Here is a 16547-nt window from a genome sequence, read left to right as displayed (position 1 = left end):
TGCTTTTTGGGGTTTTTTGGTACCGGGGATCGAACTCGGGACCTTGCACTTGCGAGGCAGGTGCTGGAACCACTGAGCTAAATCCCTGGCCCATCACCAGTTTTACTGTTGATGCTGCTGCTCCAAAATGAATAACTTCCCCTTCCCCAATACCCACATATTCTACACATGCAATATATACACACAGGTTTCCCTGGGTTGGCTTTACAACCAACAGTGTAGAAAAGAACTGCTCTTGTTACCTTAATATTGTATCTTGTACACCTGAGAGCCACGAGATCCTAGAATGCTGCCCTTATATTCGGGCATGGTTAGGCCCAAGCAAAGATGAAGAAATGGCACAGTAGTAGTCCAGGTGCCAGCATCATCAAGAGGCAATTGTGAGGTCAAGGCTGGTTTTCATGACATCAGCATGGCTGAGCAAGAGAACTAGAGCCACTGAAGATGGTGAAAATGGTGAGAACCTCAGGGAGGACCCCCCTGGATATTTTATCTACAACCTCCAAAGCATTTTAAGTCATTCTTGGGTTTAGGGTTTATAGAGGCAAATAGTTCTAGAAGCTTTGGTCTTCATTTCAAGAACTCACCATAACAGAAGGCATAATGAAACAAAGGACAAAGAAAGCTCTTAAAATTATCTCTTTTCTGTCCCTTTCTACTTCCTTTCTTATCTGATAGGCTTCATAAGCTTGCCGAATATTCCACCGAGAATAACATATTACAGCTCCTCCATCTTCCCTCCGCTCATCTAAAACACTCCTTCATCTGCATTCAAAATCTTACCAAAACAAAGCAGCACTGGTCCTCTGTCTGCACACTGCTGATCCCATTCCCTGTGCCTGTTTTCTCTCCAGGTTTCTCATGTTCCCTGGTCACCTCTCCTGCTTCTTCAACCTCCTTCTCTTCACTGGATAATTTTCCTAATCAATCAAATATAGTCTGAAAGCTCCTGTCATTTAAAGAAACCTCTCTTAACCCAATTCTCTATTTCTAGCCTACTCTGTATTTCTCTCTGAGTTTTTAGAGCCAACTTCTCAAAACACATCTTATCTTTATCACCCAACACTCTGTAGCCTCTACCACTACATTGAATGCATTCTTTCCAAAGTTAACAACTAAATCCATATGGATAAATCAATGGATTTTAAAAAATTCTTGTGTGTCAGACCTCTCAGCTCTCTACACTGCTTTCTATTCTTGTGTTCCTGATATTTTCTCTGATCTCAGCCACATACTCTCCGGGCATTTCTCCCACATTCCCAGGTTCTCATTCTCTAACTCATTCAGGGATCACTGCTGACTCAGTATTCATACTGATTTCTTTAAATATATGTTAATAATCCACAAATGGCCATCGTAGCTCAGGCCTCTCCTCTGAGTTCCAGATCCATATATCTGGTCTAATTTAATTAAATATCTCAAGAGCATTTTGAATTTGATATGTCAGAATGAAACTACTGACCCTAGTCCCCCAAGGATACTCTTAATCATTTCTTCCTCATCTTAAGAAATGGCACAACTAGTGCCATTGCTTAAGCTCAAAATGTAAGAGTCATTTCTGGCCTCCTTTCTCACCCTCCATATCCCAGTTGTCATCAAAGATCTGCCCATTGTACTTTACTGCCATCTCTGCTGCCAATGACTTTGGCCAAGCAGCTGTCAGCTCCCATCTGGGATCCTTGAATAGCCAAGTGACCCAGCTGGAGGGAACACTACTGCCTTGACAGCCTCCTGTTGTGTCCCTGCTCCTGTCTCACCCAGTGGTGGCTGCCTGTGGACCTTTAGGTGTATTGTAAGATCTGTCTCATCTCAGGGCTTTCACACATGCTACCCTTGGCCTGAATGTTTCCCCTTGCAGCCACTCCTTTCCTTCACCTCCCTGCCCCTGGTTAATGCTTTCATACTTTTTATGTCTCAACTGAAAAGTCTCCCTCCTTGAGGTTTACTGTAGCCAAATCCTGAATGTCTACCTCAACCTGTCAAATGGCAATTTAAAATTGTGTCTATGTGTATTTCTATATTCATGTTTCTATATTCATATTTTCTCCACAAGACTAAAAGCTCCATGAGGCCAATAACTGTCTATATACCTTATGACTATATATTTAGTCTTTAGACTAAGCCTAATGATAGATATTAGTGAATAAACACATTTCCTTCCTCCTCCTCCCTAACATCCAAGATTTGCAGGATAACCACTCCATGTTTCCTAGCTCTCCTTTTCTCTCACACAGGGACATGGAAAGATGCAACTTTACTGCTGGACAGACTGTTTCATATCCACTCAGGAACCCATTGTGTGACTTGGCCAATTGTTTAACCTCAGTCTTCCCACCTAGAAATTAGAGAAAATAGTATCCATCTTATAGTAATATTTGTGAAGATGAAACTTATATAAAATGCTGATAATAAAAGACTGTGGTTTGAATGACGTCTTTTCCAAGATTCATGTTGAAACTCAATCTCTGGGCCAACACTGTTAATTGGAGTGGCCTTTGGGAAGGGATTAAGTTAGGAGGGCTCCACCCATATGAATAGCATAAACACTCCTATAAAAGGGCTCAAAGCTGAAGGGACCATTCTCTTTTTAAAAACCAATTAATTAGGCTTCTGAGACACCTTCCCACCACTCTGGAATTTCTCTCTCAATGGGTCTGCTATTTGTGTATAAGAAGGCTATTGTTTTTTGAGTGTTGACCTTGTATCCAGCTACTCTACTGAATCTGTCAATTCAGTCTAGAAGACTTTTCACTGAGTTTTTTGGATCTTCTATGTGGAGTATCATATCATCAGCAAATAATGACAGTTTCAATTCTTCCTTTCCTATCTTTACTCCTTTTATTTCTTTCTCTTTTCTAATTGCTATGGCTAATGTTTCCAGAACAATATTGAACAGGAGTGGTGGTAGTGGGCATCCTTGTCTTGTTCCTGATTTTAGCATGAAAGTTTTAAGTTTTTGACCATTTAGTATGATGCTGGCTGTTGGTTTTTCATAGATAGCCTTAATCAGGTTGAGATAAAGCCCTTCTATTCCAACTTTTTGTAGCGTTTTTATCATGAATGGGTGTTGGATTTTGTCAAATGCTTTTTCTGCATCTATTGAGATGATCATGTGGTTTTTGTTCTTCACTCTGTTAATATAGTGTATTACATTTATTGATTTATGGATGTTGAACCATCCTTGCATTCCTGGAATAAATCTGACTTGGTCAGGGTGTAGGATGCTCTTTTTTTTTTTTTCTACTTCATAGCATTCTTTTTTTTTGTATTAAATTCTTTTATTGGTACATTATAGGTGTACAACACAATTACATTTCTCATTGGGAACTGTACCTTTACATAATGCATCTTGGTTCTTATTTTTTTCCCTATTCCTAGCCCTCCCTTCATGCCCTCCACCCTTCCCTATTTACAAAGACTTTATTTACATTTTTTCCATTTCTCATCATTTTTCCTTTCCCTTCTTTCCTTTCCCCTGCCCGTCCCACTACCCCTACCCCTTTGGACCTTTTCTTCCTATTTTACATTATCGATTATTTAATCATTGGTACATTTTAGGTATACAATATAATGACATTCATCACTGGAAATTTGCACCTTTACATAGTCTCTCTTGGTTCTTATTTTTCACCCTTGCCCAGCCCTCCCTTCAACTCCTCCAGTCCTCCCTATTTACAAAGATTTTGTTCCTATTTTTCCATTTTCTCATATTAATCCCATTCCCTTCTATCTTTTCCCCTAGCACTCACACTTCCTTCCACTTTGCCCCTTTTCTTCCTATTTCACATTGTCTATTATACATTTAGTCCTTATTTACACTTTCAGTTTCTCACACTAGAGAAACTATTCTGTATTTACACATGTGTGTCCTATTTATTTCATTTAAGAGTATTGCTTCAATGTGCATCCACTTAGCTATAAATGCCTCTAATTTCTCATTTTTTATGGCTGAGTAGTACTCCATTTTATTAAAAAAAAAACACATTTTCTTTATTCAGTCTCCAGTTGATGGGCATTTGGGCTGTTTCCAAGTTTTAGCTATCACAAACTGTGCTGCTATGAACATGGGTGCACATATATCACTGTGGTATGATTCTTTTAATACTTTGGGGAAGATCCCCAGCAGTGGAATAGAGAGGTCAAATGGGACTTCCAGTCCTAGTTCTTTGAGGTATCTCCATACTGATTTCCACAGTGCTTGCACCAGTCTACACTACCACCAGCAGTTGAGCAGGGTTCCTCTTTCCCTACAGCCCCACCAGCATTTGTTATAGCTTGATTTCATGATAGCAGCCATTCTTTCTGGAGTGAAGTGGAATCTCAGCATTGTTTTCATTTGCATCTCTCGAATGACCAGTGATGTTGAACATTTTTTCATGTATTTATTTGCTATTTCTACTTCTTTGTGTGACAAATGTCTGTTCATTTCAGATGCCCATTTTTGGATTGGGTCTTTAAATTTGGGAGGTCTGATCTTTTTAAGTTCTTTATAGATTTGAGATAGTAGACCTTTATCTGAGGAAGAGCAGGTGAAGATTTTATCCCACATTGTGGGTTGTCTCTTCACACTGCTGGTGGTTTCTCTTGCTGTGCAGAAACCTTTTAATAAGAAGAGATCCCATTTGTTGATTGTTTGTGCTAGTTCACGGGCAACTGAGGTTTTGTTCATAAAATTATTTCCTACACCAATGTCTTCAAGGGTTCTATCTAACCTCTGTTCCAACTGGTTCAGAGTTTCTATTTTAATATTTAGCTCTTTAATCCATTTTGATTTTAGTTTAGTGCATGGTGAGAAATATAAGTCTAGTTTTAATCTTTGGCAAGTAGAAGCCCAATTTTTCCAGCACCATTTATTAAAGAGGCTATCTTTCCTCCAGTGAGGGTGTTTGGCTCCTTTGTCAAAGATGAGATGGCTGAGTGTGTCTGGAGTTGTTTCTGCATCTTCTGATCTGTTCCACTGGTCCTCAAGTCTGTTTCTTTGCCAGTACCATGCTGTTTTTATCACAGTAGCTTTGTAGTATAGTTGCAGGTTGGGGATTGTGATATTCCCTGCCATGTCTCTGTTATCTAGAATTGCTTTTGCTATTCTGGGTCTCTTCTTGTTCCAAATGAATTTTTGGATTGTTTTCTTGAGGTCTATGAAGTATGCTGCTGGGATCTCAATTGGAATTGCATTAAATCTATATAGCACTTTTGGAAGCGTGACCATTTTCACTCTATTAATCCTTCCTACCCAGGAGCAGGGGATGTCTGTCCATTTTCTGATATCATCTTCAGTCTCTCTTTTCAGAGTGCCATAGTTTTCAGAGAAGAGGTCTTTCATTTCTTTCGTTGGGATGATTCTTAGGTATTTCAGTTTTTTGGATGCTATTGTGAAAGGAATTCTTTGCCCTATTTCTCTCTCAGTGAGTCTGTCATTGGTGTAGAGGAAAGCTATTGATTTTTGTGTGTTGACCTTGTAACCAGCTACTTGACTGAATTTGGTTATTAAGTCTACAAGACTTTTGGTGGAGTTCTTGGGGTCTTCTATAAAGAGTATCATGTCATCTGCAAATAATGACAATTTGACTCTTCATTACCTATCTTTATTCCTTTTATTTCTTTCTCTTGTCTAATTGCCATGGCTAATGTTTCCAGAACTATATTGAACAAGAGTGGTGATAGTGGAAATCCTTGTCTTGTTCCTGATTTTAGTGTGAAGGATTTCAGTTTTTGACCATTTAGTATGATATTGGCTGTTGGTGTTTCATAGATGGCTTCTATCAATTTGAGGTAGAGACCATCTATTCCAATGTTTTGTAGGGTTTTTATCATAAATGCATGTTGGATTTTGTCAAATGCTTTTTCTGCATCTATGGAGATAATCATATGGTTTTTGTTCTTGGCTCTATTGATATAGTGTATTACATTGATTTATTTGTGTATATTGAACCATCCCTGCATCCCTGGGATGAATCCCACTTGATCAGGGTGTATGATCTTCTTGATGATCTTCTGCATTCTGTTTGCCATTATCTTATTAAGGATTTTTGCATCTATGTTCATTAGTGAGATGGGACTATAGTTCTCTTTTTCAGTCGGGTCTTTCTATGCTTTGGGGATCAAGGTGGCACTTGCTTCCAGGAATGAATTTGGGAGTATTGCTTCCCTTTCAATTTCATTGAAGAGTTTAAACAGTAGTGGCAGCAGTTCCTCTCTAAATGTCTTGTAGATTTCAGCAGTGAAGCCATCAGGGCCCAGGCTTTTCTTAGGTGATAAGTTTTCAATTACATTTTCACTTTCATTGGTTGATATTGGGTTGTTCAGAATTTTTAGGTCTTCTTCGTTCAACTTTGGTAATTCATATGTATCTAGGAATCTGTCCATTTCTTCTGTGTTGCCCATCTTATTGGCATATAGGTTCTGGAAGTAGGTATTGATGATCCTCTGGATTTCTACTGGGTCTGTTGTAATTTCACCCTTTTCATTCCTAATTGCATGGATTTGGGCCTTTTCTTTCCTTTTTCTGACAAGGTTGGCTAAAGGTTTGTCAATTTTATTTATTCTTTCAAAGAACCAACTCTTGGCCTCATTGATTTTTTGCATCATTCTCTTAGTCTCCATTGCATTGATTTCTCCTTTGATCTTTATAATTTCCTCCCTTGTATGAGCTTTGGGGTTGTCCTGCTCTTCTTTTTCTAGAAGCTTGAGGTTCAGCATCAGGTTGTTTAATTGGGCTCATTCTCTTTTCCTAATATGCATATTCACTGCTATGAATTTCCCTCATAAGACTGCTTTCATTGTGTCCCATAGATTCCGATATGTTGTATTGTCATTGTCATTTAATTGAAGGAACTGTCTGATTTCTTCTTTAATTTCCTCTGTGACCCATTGGTTATTCAGAAGTGTGTTGTTCAATTTCCACATGTTTATGGAATTTTTTGAGTTTCTTTTGCTATGGATCTCCAATTTCATTGCACTATGGTCTGATAATATACAGGGAATAACTTCAATTCCTTTGCACTTACTTAAACATGTTTTATGTGTGAGTATGTGGTTCATTTTGGAGAATGACCCCTGTGCAGCTGAGAAGAATGTGTATTCTGATTTTGTGGGGTGGAAGACTCTGTAAACATCTGTTAAGTTCATTTGTTCAAGAGTTCCATTGAGTTCTAGTATTTCATTACTTATTTTTAGTCTAGTTGAACTATCTATTTGTGACAGTGGGGTGTTGAGGTCTCCCACTACAATTGTATTAGTGCATATATGACTTTTCATGTCTGTTAGTATTTGTTTTATATAGTTGGGTGCACTAGTGTTTGGTGCATAGATATTTATGATTGTGATCTCTTCCTCTTGGATTCTTCCCTTTACAAGGATGTAGTGTCCTTCTTCATCTCTCTTAATGAGTCTTGGTTTGAAATCTACTTGATCTGCCAAGAGGATAGCTACTCCTGCTTTTTTTCAGGTTCCTGTTGCATGGAGTATTATTTTCCACCCTTTAACTTTCAGTCTATGAGTTTCCTTTTGAATTAAGTGTGTTTCTTGTATGCAGCATATTGTTGGATTTTGCTTCTTGACCCATTCTGCCAGTCTATTTCTTTTGATTGGTGAATTGAGACCATTAACGTTGATGGTTATAACTGAAACGTATTGACTTGTCATTGCCATGACTTTTTCTTTTTGTTGGGTTCTCCCCCTTTACATTGAATTTCTTGTCATGCCAGATGGGTTCATTCTGCTTTGCTTCCTGGGGTTGTAAAATTCAGCAGTGAAGCCATCAGGACCTGGGCTTTGCTTTGTTGGTAAGTTTTTTATTACATTTTCAATTTCCCTCATTGTTATTGGGGTGTTTAGAATTTCTACATCTTCAATTTTGACAATTTGTATGTATCTAGGAATCTGTCCATTTCTTCTGTGTTTTCCATTTTATTAGAGTACAGGTTCTCAAAGTAGGTATTGATGGTTCTCTGAATTTCTGCTGGCTTTGTTGTGGCTTCACCTTTTTCATTCTTAATTGCATGGATTTGAGCCTTTTCTTTCCTTTTTTTGATAAGGTTGGCTAAAGGTTTATCCATTTTATTTATTCTTTCAAAAAACCAACTCTTTGATTCATTGATTTTTTGTATCATTCTCTTAGTCTCCATTGCATTGATTTCTGCTCGGATCTTTATAATTTCCTTTCTTGTATGAGCTTTGGGTTTGTCATGCTCTTCTTTTTCTAGAAGCTTGAGGTTCTGCATTAGGTTATTTAACTGAGTTCTCTCTGTTTTCCTAATATGTGCATTCACTGCATTCACTGCTATGAATTTCTCATGTAGAAATGCTTTCATTGTGTCCCACAGATTCCTATATGTTGTACTGGCATTATCATTTACTTGTAGAAATTGTCTAATTTCTTCTTTAATTTCCTCTGTCACCCATTGGTTGTTCAGGAGGGTGTTGTTCAATTTCCATGTATTTGTGGGAGTTTTGCGGTTTCTTATGTTATTGATCTCCAATTGTATTGCACTATGGTCTGATAATATACAGGGGATAACTTTGATTCTTTCACATTTACTTAGATATGTCCTATGAGCTAGCATGTGATCTATTTTGGAGAATGACCTGTGTGCATCTGAAAAGAATGTGTATTCTGATTTTGTGGGGTGGAACAGTCTGTAAACATCTATTAAGTCCATTTGTTCAATAGCTTGGTTCAGTTCTAGAATTTCACTGTTAATTTTTTTTTCTAGTTGATCTGTCTATTTGTGATAGAGGGGTGTTGAGGTCCCCTACTACAATTGTATTAGTGATTATTCAGTTTTTCATATCCATTAATATTTGTTGTGTATAGTTGGGGGCATTTGTATTTGGTGCATATATATTTAGGATTGTCATCTCTTCCACTTGGATTGTTCCTTTCACAAGGATGTAGTGACCATCTTTGTCTCTCTTAATTAGTTTTGGTTTGAAATCTACTTTGTCTGCATATAAGATTGCTACACCTGCTTTTTTCTGGGTTCCTGTCATGTGGAGAACCATTTTCCATCCTTTTACTTTCAGTCTATGGATTTCCTTTTGAGTTAGGTGTGTTTCTTGTATACAGCATATTGCTGGGTTTTGCTTCTTAATTCATTCTGTCGGTCTATTTCTTTTGATTGGTGAATTGAGGGCATTAACGTTGATAGTTATAATTGAGAGATACTGACTCATCCTTGTCATGATGTTTTACTGTTGTTGGCTCTTTTATTTCTTATTTTACCCCCTTTCACTTTAGTGTCTTACCTTGCATGGTGCCTTCTCTCTGCTGGGCTTCATGGAGTTGTGACCTTCATTGTCTTTTTCTAGGATATTGGTTAAAATTGTTTGGAGTGCTGGTTTGGTGCTCATGAAGTTTCTCAGGTGTTCTTTGTTGTGAAAGTATCTAATTTCCCCACTGATTTTGAAAGAAAGTTTTGTGGGATACAACAGTCTAGGTTGGAAGTTATTTTCTTTTAGGGCTTGAAATACTTCACTTCAGGCTCTCCTTGATTTGAGAGTTTGTGTTGAGAAATCTGCCATGATTCTGATGGGCTTTCCTTTGTAGGTGATTTGTTTCTTTTCTCTAACTGCCTGTAGAATTTTGTTCTTCTGTTGGGTTTCTGGGATGTTGACTATTATATGTCTAGTTGTAGATTTTTTTTCGGTCATGGCTGGTTGGAGTTCTATATGCCTCACTTATCTGTACGTCCAATTCCCTACCTCTGTCTGGGAAGTTTTCTACTATTACTTCTGTGAACAGTTTTTTTTATGTCAATTGTACTTTTTCCTGTTTTTTCATGGACTCCTATGAGTCTTATGTTATTCTTTTTTGCATCATCTAGCAGTTGTTGGGTTGATTTCTCATAGTCCCTTACTGTCTTTAAGAAATCTCTATTTTCATGGTCCTTAACTGCAATCCTGTCTTCTATATCTGATATTCTGTCTTCAGATTCTCTTAGTCTGCTCTGCATGCTTCAAATGGAGTTTTTAATCTCTTGAATATCTGTTTGAATATATTTCATGGATTCCATTTCTTTCTTATGTTGGGAGATCATGGTTTCCATTTCTTTCTTATGCTGGGCATTCATGGCTTCCAGCATGTTTCTGATCTCATCTATTTTCTTGTCTGTTTCTGCTCTAGAGCTTCTAATCCTGTCTTTCATTCTGCTCACCATGTCTGTATTTATCTGGGAGATTATTTCTGTTTGAATTTTTCTAGAGCCTCATGCATCTGCTTTGTTACTTCCTGTGCTCTCAGTTCAGGGTGTCTAAGTGGTTGCTTGTCAGACTTTTCCACCTCATTTTCCCCAGAATTTCCTTTTTGTGGTGTGGAAGCCTGTGTTTGTGCCTTGCTTAAGTGTCTTCTCATTTTTGTTTTTGGTACTGTCCTTGGTTTAATTCCTGGGTTGCTATTTCAAAATTGCTTAATGTAGGTATCTTTATTGCTTGTGTTTAGAACCCTTGTGGAATGATTGCTTTTCAGAGGTGTCTTCTAGATATCGCTTGTGTTTGGCTATTTTATTTTCCTTATACCAGGTAGGAAAATGATTCTGAGGCTATTTTATTTTCCTTATACCAGTAAGGAAAACTAATTAGATCAATCACAACATGTTAGCCCAAAAGACATAGTCAGCAATACCATAGCATCAAACACAACTTAGAAAATGACAATTTGTGGTAGTTATTAATCTATCAATTTTAACTATGTGAGTTAAATTAAAACTGAAGACCAACCTAACATAAGTTTATAATAAATAAGCTATTCAATATAGCATCTTTCCCCTTCGGGTGGGGAGTTAAAAGGAGTTGGGGAGGAAGGGACAGGTTGAAAGAACAGGTAAGATTAGCAGTGAGGCCAGAAGACACAGAAAGACCACACAAACTCTAAGAAGTTGTTAAAGGCAAGAGAAAATGGCAGAATGAAAGAACGAAGATGTGACTAGAATCACCTAACAGCAACAGGGAGGCTAGATACCAAATTTACTTTCCTTTAAACCTAATGATAATCAAGAGAAGGAAAAAGAGAAGGAAAAAACAATAAGGGAGAAATCTGAATTCAGTGCAGAAAGGAACAAATGGGGAGATGAGGAGCTATGTGGGACAGCAAGAGAATGAGTGATAGAGAGGGAAAGAAAGATAAAAGAAAGAAAAGAAAAACTTTGAAGAGTAGAGAGAAAGTAAAAATTAAGAATTGAAAATAGGAGAAAAAAATTTTTTTTTCTTTTTTGCAAATAGCACTAGAAATTATGGGCCTCCTTCAGGGTTTGTCTCTGCTGTCACAGTAGGCAATGCAGGAATCCCTGTGCATATACAAGTCAATGAGTCTCAGCAGGCCAGCAGCAGACCAAGTACAGTGGTCTGATGTGCCTTTATTGTAGAGATTCTCTTTACTTTTCTGCTGAGCTTCAGTTTTCATCAAGGAGCCTGAGGAGCCCTCTTTCTGTTACTAACTTCTGCTCTATCTTGTGGCGCTCAGGACAAGGGTTTTTATAATCTCCTGTGCCTCTGTAGTGTGGGACCAGGTAGCAGAAAAGCCAGAAGGCCAGAGGACCCCCCCCCCCGCCCTGGGCGGGGGGGATTGGGACTTGAAAGGCGCCCGCGTGGCTAAGCAGACCTCACCGTGGCGTGGGCGGGGCCCGGGACGGCCGCATAGCTTCAAGCTGCTCCTCTCACTTAGCTGGTCCAGTTTAGAGAGCCAAGGCGATACTCTTAAGGGAAATAAATAGGATACACGTGTATAAATACCAATAGTTTCTCTAGTGTGAGAAACTGAAAGTGTAAATAAGGACTAAAAGGTATAATAGATAATGTAAAATAGAAAGAAAAGGGTCAAAGGGGAAGGGGAATTGGGAGGGGTAGGGGAAAGGAAAGAAGGGAATGGAATTAATATGAGAAAATGAAAAAAATGGAAACAAAGTCTTTGTAAATAGGGAGGGATGGAGGGGTTGAAGGGAGGGCAGGGGAAGGGGGAAAAATAAGAACCAAGAGAGATTATGTAAAGGTACAAATTTCCAGTGATGAATGTCATTATATTGTACACCTAAAATGTACCAATGATTAGAATGAATAATTGATAATGTGAAATAGGAAGAAAAAGTCCAAAAGGGTAGGGGAAGTGGGCGGGGCAGGGGAAAGGAAAGAAGGGGAAGGAAAAATTGTGAGCAATGGAAAAAATGGAAACAAAGTCTTTGTAAATAGGGAAGGGTGGGCAGGGAATGAGGAAAAAAATAAGAACCAAGATGCATCATGTAAAGGTACAAGTTCCCAATGAGAAATATCAATGTATTGTATACCTAAAATGTACCAATAAAATTTTTTTAAATGAATTAATTAAATTTATTTTTACTAGTGTATACTAATTATCTGGAATATTGAATTAATTATGACATTTTCTTGCACACCTATAACATACTTTGCTCTCCTCTCTTGCCCTTCCCTCCTCCTTCCTCTTCCTCCCTTTCCATCCTCTTCCTCTTTCCTAATAGGAAAGGGAGCACACATGGGTCCTCCCATCTCTCCTGTCATATGAGATCACAGGACTCTTTCCCTCCAGAGGATGCAGTAACCAAGCGTCATCCTAGAAGCACAGAACATCTCTCCAAAGACTCCAGTCCTGCTGGTACCTTGATCTTGGACTTCTCATCCTGGACTTCTCATCCTCTAGAACTGGGAGAAATTAATTTCTGTCTTTTACAAATTTCCCAGTCTTGAGTATTTTATTATAAAGGTATTCAACGAACATTAGTTCTCTTTCTCCCCTTCTTTGCCCTAAACTACATATTCTTCTTACCTAACAGATATACATGCAAACATACAAAATGTGAAAACATGAGAATATCCATTCTGTCCTGAGACAGGTTTCTGATTGGGACATGTCCACTGATAATTTGGCTTTAAAGAATGAGATGCTTTGCCAGTAAAGGGCATTTATAACTTTAAATCCAATATGTAACATTCATCCTAAATAGCTATATTTATTTATAGTTATAAACTTACAGTAAATATTATAAGGACACTGTTTCAAATTTATTTGGAGATAAAACAGAGAGGAGGAAGGTGTTTGACAGCAAAGAAAACATTGCTTTATAAGAAAACACCAGGTGGCAGCACCAGATGCTAAAGATGCAGCAGAGGAGCTTTTAGTTCAAACCTGGGCCCTGGGGATGCCAAAAGTGTTTACGTTCTGAGAAGATCATTTGTAGAAAAGATAGTGTTCCTTTAGAAAAATAATGCCTATTTTGCAATATAGGATGGAATGTTTAGAGACAGTGTTTTACATGTTACCAGCAGCAAAATCCTAACAAAATAACTTTAAGCATTACCTAATAAACAGTTATGAGGCAAAAGCTGTTTTGGTTTATAGTTACATTTATTTAACCCTGTCAACTTGTGTCCCAATTTACCTGGAAGGATCTAAAGTAAAGAATAAATTTGTATCAGCTTCTAGAAAAGGGCCAGATATCAAATGTAATTATTAAAATTTATTTGTTCACCCTCAAATAAGGAGTAATAATAATGACATCTATTATTATATTCCACAGTATAGCTTAGAAAATAATTTAGTAATAAACATCAAAGTTCTCATTAGATAGGTAAAATTAAAATTTAAAATAATAATCTATAGTTTTTTGTATTCTGCATCAGTAGTTCATCTGGAATTAACACACATTTTAAAATAAGCTAAATTCAGTGTTGTTCATCCAGGCTTTTCTTCTTTTCAAGGAAAGAATGGCAGCACCATGCTGCTCATTATGACATGTGGTAGGAGAGCAGCAGTCCCAGGAAAGTCACACCCTTATAAAATGCACGCTAGGGTTCTATTCCTCTTAAATACTGCTAGTATCATTCACAACTTTCTTGTGAGATCTGAAAGAGTAAGTTTGGCCTATATCTCAGATGCTAAGCAACAGGAAAATTTAAATCAATACAGTGGTTACAGAGCAAAGCAAATGCCCACCAAGATCTTGAAGGAGAGCTTGTCTTATCTGCCTTTATTTGTGTTTAGATATGATTGAAGAATAACAGAAGTATTTCTGTCAGAAGAGAACCAAGCCATTCTCTGTTGGAGGAACATTCTGAGCAAAGGGTAATGTACTCTGTCAGTAAAATGGTTGTTGTCACCCACCTAAACTGTTTTCCAAGTGCTACACTCATGATTCTGAAAGTATTTCCTTCACTTGAATTCAAGTTGAGCCCCTTGAGATAGCTGATTCTAAGAAGTCAGATCAAGAGTTCTAGAGGAAAACTGTTCAGACAAGAGAAGAAATGAAGCAGACATTGTAAAAGCAGAATTGTCAAAAGGAATGCACTTGCACCACCAAGAGCCAAAAGTCAGCCGTTGTAGGCAGATGCGATTCCGAAATGTAATAATGTAGCATAGGGCACTACTCTTTTTGGAAAGCCAGTGGATCACTGCACTAAAATCTGAAATTTACATGGTATGAAAAAGGAAAAACTTCAACTAAAAAACCCACAATACTATGAAGAAAGGGCCTTCTGCTGAAAACAGTGGAATGGGAAATAACTTCTCTAGGTTGGGGAGCTTATGATTTTTTGAATCCTAAGACTTTCTTCCATTTTAGTTAACCAAGCCTGTTTTAAATCTGGCAATGAAAACTTTTCATCTGGCAACTAAAAGGGCCCTATGTTGAATGACCTTTCTATGTCCTCCATTGATGCCTCTGCATCCCCCCAAAGCATGTCTGACAGTGTGGGTGCCAGGTGCCCACTGACAGGGGTGTTCAAGCCTGAGAGTGAGACTTGGGTGCTCTCTGACAGCACCGTGGCATCCACATGGCTCCCTGGCTCTCATCTGAATGCGCAAGTCACTAAGGGGCCATTGCTGTCCTTTTCTTCTGACATTTTCTCCTCCAGAGGACTGGGTGAGTCCAGAAGGTGTCATCTTGTGATACTGTGAACCCAATCAGCCTCTTTTAGCAGTCTTGACTGAGAGAGAACAAGCTGTGCTCAGCCTGTTGGCCCCAGACTTGGAGCACAAAATATGTATTACAACAAGCACAAGAATCCTGAGCCCACTTCTCCCTATCTCTAGCTCTCTAATGAGAACATTAGGTAAATGCATACAAACAGAAAACGGGGTTTGTGAGTCAGAATGCTAAGGAAGTTTCTGATTTGTGGCCTGAGACACAGATCGTTTTACTCTCTGATTCCAGACCCCACACATTTTGGAAGAAAAGCAATAGCCAGAAGATGGGAAAAACAGCTCATATTTATGAGACCAGCTTGAAGCCCATGCCGCACTTAAGAGTTTGGGTTTTCATAGGCAAGGAAACTAGCCATTTTTTTGTTCAATGTTCACAGGAAAACTTGTCCACCATCTGTCTCTTTGATTTTAGAATCATTGTCTTGGAATCTCCTACATCAGAAAATCCACAATCATTTCATTTAAACATGCAACTTAGGAAAAATGACTAGACCATCTCCAAAGAAATAAAATAAAATAAAATAAATTAAAAATAAAAGATGTCTTACCATCTCTCTAGTTTAATATTTTACAATAGTTTGAATAACTTTTGTTCTACTAAAACAATTTAAAGACTCAGCTCTTGAAGACTGTAGGACTCCTTACTACCAAGAACCTGTGATTTGGAGAGTTCTAACATGTTGGGCATTTAAGTAGTAAGCCATGAAGGAAAGGCTTCTCATTTCCTATTTTTCACCTTTTGGTGTTTTTTAAGGTGACACGGGAAACTGCATCCACTTCCTGGCTTAAGTACAGGACAAAGAGTATGGACTGTACCCTTTCTTGTGGGTAACCACCCTCAGAAGCATGCCTACCCAATCATAGTTGATAATGAGACTAAGAGTAAGAGCCAAATAGCTTCATAATTCAGGTTGGAGACACCTGGGATTGTGCTGGTTTAGAATGACCCATGTTCACAGTTAGGACCCTGTGATTAGCCCCACCTAGGGTTTAGAGCAGCAATAGGACTGTATTCCTCCCAGAACCATGACCATATGTCTAGTTGTTTCAGTGACTGTGCTGAGGCTAAAAAAAAGCATGTTGTATTTGTAGAGCATGTGTATTTATGAAAGTCTGAAAGTGTTCCAATGTTTAATTATTGTTAAAGCCATTTGAGGTTTTTGACACAGATTCTATTTTAGTAAGATAAACTCAGCATAACCCGGCATTGCCAAAAATGAGTTCCTAAGGTAGATGACTAAAATAAACCAACAATAAATATTGGCTGTTGGAATGAGAATTATATTTTGTTAATGTAGACAAAGCATTAATGACTCATTTTCAAATAACAATCTCTCCTAAGGGTTATTGTTATGAGGGATCAGAGAAGAAAGAAGTTCATCTCTCCTTTAGGCAGCAGGATTGAAGAAGAATATGAACCCATCAGGCAAGGATGTTTTTGTATTTACTTTGCCAAGAGAGATATAGACTCTGGAATCCAACAGGGGTCAGCTCAGAAAGGCTGCATTGAGGCAGAAATGAGATATCCCAAGGGCTGAAGCAGCTGATTCTGAGAACAGTTTTCTCTCATTCCCCTGGAGGCAGAATGCACCGCCAGGTACATCTAATGAATATTATAGAG

At 38.2% G+C, this 16547-nt stretch overlaps 1 protein-coding gene and 1 long non-coding RNA gene across 6 annotated transcripts in view; one reads left to right on the top strand and one right to left on the bottom strand.

The window, feature by feature from the left end:
* Znf475 (zinc finger protein 475) overlaps positions 1-16547 on the bottom strand; it is a 100403-nt gene that overhangs the window by 50395 nt on the left and 33461 nt on the right. For 4 of the 5 annotated variants that reach the window (XR_015438803.1, XM_021266282.2, XM_087180503.1 and 1 more), the window contains exon 1: positions 243-6740. The exons of the other annotated variant lie outside the window; for it this stretch is intronic. The gene's annotated coding sequence lies outside the window, so the exon portion shown is untranslated. Of the gene's footprint in view, positions 1-242; positions 6741-16547 lie in introns of those variants that run through there. 5 annotated transcript variants of the gene reach the window in all.
* On the top strand, positions 388-16505 carry LOC110351115 (uncharacterized). Its single transcript, XR_002398206.2, has 4 exons — positions 388-456; positions 12468-12709; positions 13988-14068; positions 16269-16505. It is a non-coding gene; the product is annotated as an uncharacterized LOC110351115 (long non-coding RNA).

This window comes from Heterocephalus glaber, unplaced genomic scaffold (assembly GCF_053883595.1).
Source record: "Heterocephalus glaber isolate CG9 unplaced genomic scaffold, H.glaber_assembly_v1.0 deba00001463, whole genome shotgun sequence".
NCBI classification, from domain to species: domain Eukaryota; kingdom Metazoa; phylum Chordata; class Mammalia; order Rodentia; family Bathyergidae; genus Heterocephalus; species Heterocephalus glaber.
The sequence above is the reverse complement of the archived record's forward strand: the minus strand, read 5'-3'. Positions and strand labels throughout refer to the sequence as shown.